This window comes from Lepisosteus oculatus, chromosome 8 (assembly GCF_040954835.1).
Source record: "Lepisosteus oculatus isolate fLepOcu1 chromosome 8, fLepOcu1.hap2, whole genome shotgun sequence".
NCBI lineage: Eukaryota > Metazoa > Chordata > Actinopteri > Semionotiformes > Lepisosteidae > Lepisosteus > Lepisosteus oculatus.
This window is the reverse complement of record NC_090703.1, coordinates 8,198,695-8,204,764: the sequence shown is the minus strand read 5'-3', so window position 1 is coordinate 8,204,764 and position 6,070 is coordinate 8,198,695. Positions and strand designations below refer to the sequence as shown.

General features: G+C 43.5%; 1 long non-coding RNA gene across 1 annotated transcript; it reads right to left on the bottom strand.

The window, feature by feature from the left end:
* Nucleotides 1-336: 336 nt before the first annotated feature.
* LOC107077748 (uncharacterized) lies at nt 337-5,867 on the bottom strand. Its single transcript, XR_001478742.2, has 3 exons — nt 5,673-5,867; nt 2,043-2,125; nt 337-1,061 (listed from the first exon to the last, which is right to left on the bottom strand). It is a non-coding gene; the product is annotated as an uncharacterized lncRNA (long non-coding RNA).
* Between the last annotated feature and the right edge of the window lie 203 nt (nt 5,868-6,070).

Sequence of the window (6,070 nt, the reverse complement as noted above, 5' to 3'; positions counted from 1 at the left end):
ACTACTAGTGCAACAAATTGCTGAAGTGTGACTAAGAGTAACTTGAGGGATTTTTCAGAAAGGAATTTGCTGTACTCAGTGTTAATATGACTGTTGGCTTCCATCTAAACCTTTCCAGTGACAAAACTGATTACATTTCTAATTATTATCTTCTTTCTTTGAAAACAGCCATGTTCTTGTCACAAGACATATTTCTCAACTGCATGATGGTCAAGGACACAGCGTAGGGTAAGTGAACTTAGCTGCAACACAAGCAGTAAGAATACCTGCACACACCTCGGGGTTTCATGGTAGTTAACACTTTGCTTGCCAGGAGTTACAGGAATTTAATTAACATTTTACCATCAGCAGCATAAGCGAAACACTTCATAAATGCAAAACTGAAACTGAAGAAATGTTGTATAACATTGTGAGAAATAATACTGCTGGAAACATCCAATAATAATTCATTGATCAGAGTGACAGTATTGCTCTGAATCTCTCTTTATGTACGTAGTTCATGAGGTAGGCTTATGAGTACATTGCAACAACATGGTTTTTGAAACATGCTGCGTGGATTATTAGATATTCACCATGTAAGAGGTGGTCCACAGGACAGTGGTACCTGTGAAGTGTTTCCCTGTTACTGTTCTGGAGACACTCTGTTTACATCTTTCCTTCTTTCCACTGTCTTTGCTGTGATACTGTCCTTCCCAACAGCAACACGAGCTGGGAGCTGTACTAAGATACCCTTCTGATGTTTGTTAGCTGCGATTCTGTCCATTCAGTCGGAGCTTGTTTTTCGCAGTGTGTGGAGAGAAGAGAAGCGGTGATCAAATCGCTGTCTTTGCTGTGGCAGGAAGGCCGCGGAGGATGTGACAGAGCATGACAAATCAGCACACGACACCCAGCTCGTACAATCTGCTCCTCTGGTAGCGTCTGCCATGCCTCAGCTCCTCCACAGCAACACCCACCTCGGCTGCTCTCAGCAATAACAGTCGGGGAGATCCTGCACGGGGCAGGGGAAGGTTCATTTGTCACTGGAGCAGCCACCTGTCTGCTTGTACAGACCACTAGCAGCCCTGTAAAAGAGTGGGTTTGTAAGGGGCAGTGCCTGTTGCAGCTAGCGTGAGAATGAGGAGTGAAACCAGGTTGCTACTGTAATGCATGTTGGTGGACCAATAGGTGGCGCTCTCCCCTGTGGTCCATAAATTCTGAAACAGTGATCCCTGCACAGTGACACTGCAGGAGAAGGTGCCATCCTTCAGATGAGATGTTAAAAATTCAAGACTACTTACTTGGTATTAAAAATCCCATAGCACTCTTTCAAAGAGGAGTCTGCACATTTTTCTACTCTGGCCTTGCACAAGCTGGCCTTCCTAATTTCCTTTGGGATGTGCATGGCAGTATACGTGCAAGGAATTTGTCAGAATTAGAATTTTAGTTCATGTTCAACATGAGGATAGTAGATTTTTTAAAGAAGAGCAAAGTTCTCCGTTAAAACTAGATGGGCTCTGGTCTTTCTCCTTCTGCAGCATAAGAAAGCTTTCAATGGTACAGAACTGTGTTGTTCCTCTTGTGACAGCTTTGACCTATTTCCTGGGTCATCCTTATCCAGGGGTGTCCAAGCCTGGTGCTGGGGAGCAGGTGAGCCTGCAGATTCTAATGCCAACTGAACTCCTAACTAAATGAGCTATATTAGCTCCTAACCAGCCAGCTCAACAGTTTCTCCCAGCTCTTCACTTGCGGCTGCTTTAGGGAGACACTCCAACCCTCTCTGAGCAGGACTGGACCCTTTCTGTCCTACTCCACGTCTCTGTTAAACGTTAACTAACGTGACTCGTGTGGATGAAGACAGTTACTGTAAATACCTTGCCGGTAATTGTGTGAAGAGGAAATGGAAAACCTTTCATTCTGGTTCCAAATGATGTTTTCATCTCAACGGGGGTCTGATTGGAGCTTGTAGCAGATAATTAGCTGCTCACAGGTTTTAATTTCCTCACAATCTGCTGCCATTTCATTGGCACTTTATGTCTTATTTATCTTCGCTGAAAGGCGCGTACCGCACAGAGAGGTCGTGTTGCTCCGCCTGGGGCAGTCACAGCCGGGCCTTGTGATGCAGGGGGGAATTCTGCTCACGTGTCGCCTGCAGAAGTAATAAAAAGCAGTACCCTTCACTTGTCTCATGCTCAACTAACTGGCTTCAAAGGTAGATGTCATTAAAAGTCATATGATCAGCCTTCTTAGCAAAAACAAACTGTGTGACCACCTTGTTTTTGCGATACACTCTCCTGTACTGAACTATCAATGCATTGTCAGTGCTGTAATAGTTTTCACAGCGTGCTGCCATTTCAGTTTGTAGATTTTTTCCTTTAAAAATAACCTTGTATATTTTGGGGCAGCCTAGTGCAGGAGGTGAGTCTCTGCACTCATATCTGGTGGGTTGTGGGTTCGAGTCCCCACTGCATTTCCTGCTGTTGTATGCTGAGTGAGCTTCTTTACCCCAGTTGCTCCAGTCCACCCAGCTGTAAGAATGGGGACAGAACTCTGAAGACAGGTGTCCCAGCCGGCAAGGGAAGCTCATGTTTTCGGATTGCTTCACACCTAGAAACTAGCCATTGATTTATCTACCTTGAACAGGGTCATGACGCAAAATAAGACGCACGACGGAAGAACAGAACACATTCGCCACCTTCTGGCCACTGCGGGTATCGCAACCTTTCTCCAGTAATTAAAGGGGAATTTCTATTTTGGGGTTAGAAAGATCAGTGCATTGATGAGTGAATTTCAAACTTTTTCAATGTACACAGTAACTTGTAAAACCGCTAATTTACATCACAAAAAAGGCTAAGTTTCCTGGTATGCACAGCGCCATATTCTGTGATTCAGAACAAGCCAACAAAACTTCAAGTGAGGTGAAGCGGCCCTATTACTTTGTAAACAAGCAGCCTTGAGAATAAATCTCTTTTAATCCAATAGAAAAATTGCTCTGAAAGAATGCTACTCACTTGTTAACTCTGCATGCAGGACACTTTGGAAACTTTCTGTGGTGAAATGTCTTCACAACCTGTACATGTCATTACAGTGAGTGTGGCTAAGGATCTGCACCTGTGGCTGGAAGGTTGCCAGTTCAAATCCTGTGGCCAGCAGAGGAATCCTTCTCCGGAATCCTTCTCTCTCTTAGAACAGTCATTTCACGTCACAATTCATGGGAGCTCCTGCTCTCGGCACGGGTTTACGACAACATGAGAGTTCATGGTTTTGAGCTTAATTCGAAATGTGTATTTTTTTTTCTATAAAGTTAATGATGTATTTTGTTACTGAGATTTAATAACTGGTTTGAGACACCGGGACAGCAGTTTCCCTTTACAAGGCCAACCAATGCATTTTCAAACTGTTTTTTTCCCCATTCAGGGCCGCAAGGGAGCCAGAGTCTATCCTGACAAGCAAGGGGTGCATGGCAGGGTACACCCTGGGTAGGCTGCCAGTCCATTGCAGTCCACCACCGGGCAGACACGGACACAAACACACTCACACCAGGGCCAATGTCCCCAGACACCAATTAACCCACCAGCATGTCTTGGGACTGTGGGAGGAAACTGGAACACCCAGAGGAAACCATGAACAAGGGGAGAACATGCAAACTCCACACAGCACCCCAGGTCTGAAATTAAACCCAGGGCCCCAGCACTGCGAGCATGCGGCCCTTGCTCTAACCAGCACTTCATTATTTCTTTGAAAGCTCTCACTGCCGAAAACTGCACTTAAATTTTCAATGGGCACCACATGTCAACTAGTTTCTTTTCTACATATGGATGCTTTGGAAAGCATGAAAACCTGAGGCCTTAGACAGTCACTGTGACCAAGAAGATCTTAATTTGGGTTTCGGCCTGACTCAAGCCTTTGCCTAAAACCCTTTAGTCTGTGTGGATGTCTTGAGTCCAGGTGAACAGAGAGCTCTCTCCACTGTGTGTGGCTCCACTCTGCTCTGTTACTCTGAGGTGGCAGGATGTGCGTTAATCCTGTCTGTCCAGCTGAGGGCTCAGAGAACATGTTCAATCCTCTGTGGAAAGGGGAGAAGGACATTCGTACGACTCCTGCTAGGCTCCGTCACAACTAGAGTCGGAGCTGCTGACTTCTATGTTTTAAGGTGAAACTTTAACTCTTATTCTATTGCACATAAAGTCTAAATAAGATTCGCTACAAATACAGATGATTTGACTACAAAAGAAACCCATGGGATTTGTTGAAATAATACACTTGCATATGATTAGTAATATTGTTTGTTCATCATCAGATAAATGTAGTGAAGACAAATGAAAACTGGAATATCTTTGGGATTTTTAGACCTGTGCAAGCTTGTCGTGGTTTCCTCCTCACGTGACTCTCACTAACAGAGGATGTGAACGCGAGCTAGGGAAGATGTCCATCTTTGTGCTGTGATGAGGTGAGCAGAATTTGAAACAGAGGTCAAAATTCACTGTGATTGCTCTTCTGGATCATAACCTAATTTTCCTAATTCAATCCATGCATCTGCAGTAAACAACATCCTGTTTGCCTTCGGCTCTCTGTAACACAAAGGCGTGTTACATTCATTGGATTATAAAAAAGGCTGCCCAGAGAGGCCAAGCAGGGTGCACAGACTTTTGTAAGGTTCCCCATTTTGTAAGCACCTCCAAAACACAATACTTTGGGGTTGTTATTTTGGGAGAAGCATTGATGTTTAATGGAAGCAGTTAAAACTCCAGTGTCTGATTAACTTTCTAAAAAGCGCAGTAAGGAATTTTCAAAGTCATGTGACACATTGTCATACAGTACCTCTTTATTGCTAATTCTTCTGAGTGGCATAGGCCAAAAGGCTGTTTTGGTACCTACACAAAACGGTTCTTATCTCCAGTGGAATTTTTCCTGCACAGTCTATGAGCAGCATTTAAACTGAGGCCACAAAGGTAATTTGCTCTTTAATCAACTTATATACTGTACTTCACCAGTTCTAAATTCAAATGAAAACAGGAAAGAGATAATAAAAAGACATTACTGGATGAACGGCTATTCTTTCTCATACAATGTATTCCAAGAGTTGCCCATAAATCTCTTTAAGGATTACTTGCGTATTTGTTTAACTTCAAGCATATTTCAAAATACATTCTGTTAAATTGTCCACAAATATCCTTAAGCACTTCAAAACACAGTAAACAAGGCTGCACAGACGCCACTTTCTATTTGAAAACTTCAGCTTATTAACATTTATAAAGGACAAAGGACACTGGTTTTTCAGACCCAAAAAAGAAAGACTGGCAAAAACTCCAAAATTGTGATTTCTAGAAAAAACGACCAAATGCAAAGTAATCATGCTATCATTTTCACATCAAATCCCGCGGCCGACAGAGGAATCCTACTCCGTTGGGCCCCTGAGCAAGGCCCTTAACCCCAGCTGCTCCAGGGGCGCTGTATAAATGGCTGACCCTGTGGTCTGACCCCAAGCTTCTCTCTCTGCCTCTGTGTCTCGTGGAGAGTAAGCTGGGGTATGCGAAAAAACACAAATTCCTAATGCAAGAAATTGTATATGGCCATTAAAGTGATCTTATATTAGTTATTATTATTACTGTCATCGTATACTCCATTCTCTACTCTTCTATCTGTTGTTTGAAACTTATTGGTGCTGTCGGTCTGCTTGAATGTGTCTCACTAACCTTCTCTAGAAGAGCACAAACTCTGTAACGAAGCCGAAATCTGCCGACAGAGTCTCTATCTCTTACACACCTGACCCCTTCCTCGGGTCAAGACATGTTGTGACACCATCAGTCATCAGCACGCCTTTCTCCGCTTCACCGTCTGAGACGGAAATGCATTCGGTTCGTAGACAAACAGCTCTTACTGTTGCAGGCGTGCTTTATGTCTTTCGTTACCTGCTTGTTTACCCAGTTGTGAAAACGGTGCACTGCTTTCATGAAAGTGTTTACATTTAACTCCAACACAAAAGTGGTGCATAAACACACACTCTTTTCACCTGAAAATATTTTTCAATGATTGTCTTGCTTCATTGCACTACAAATAATGCCCCAGGCCAAGCTAATTATCGAGCTCTACC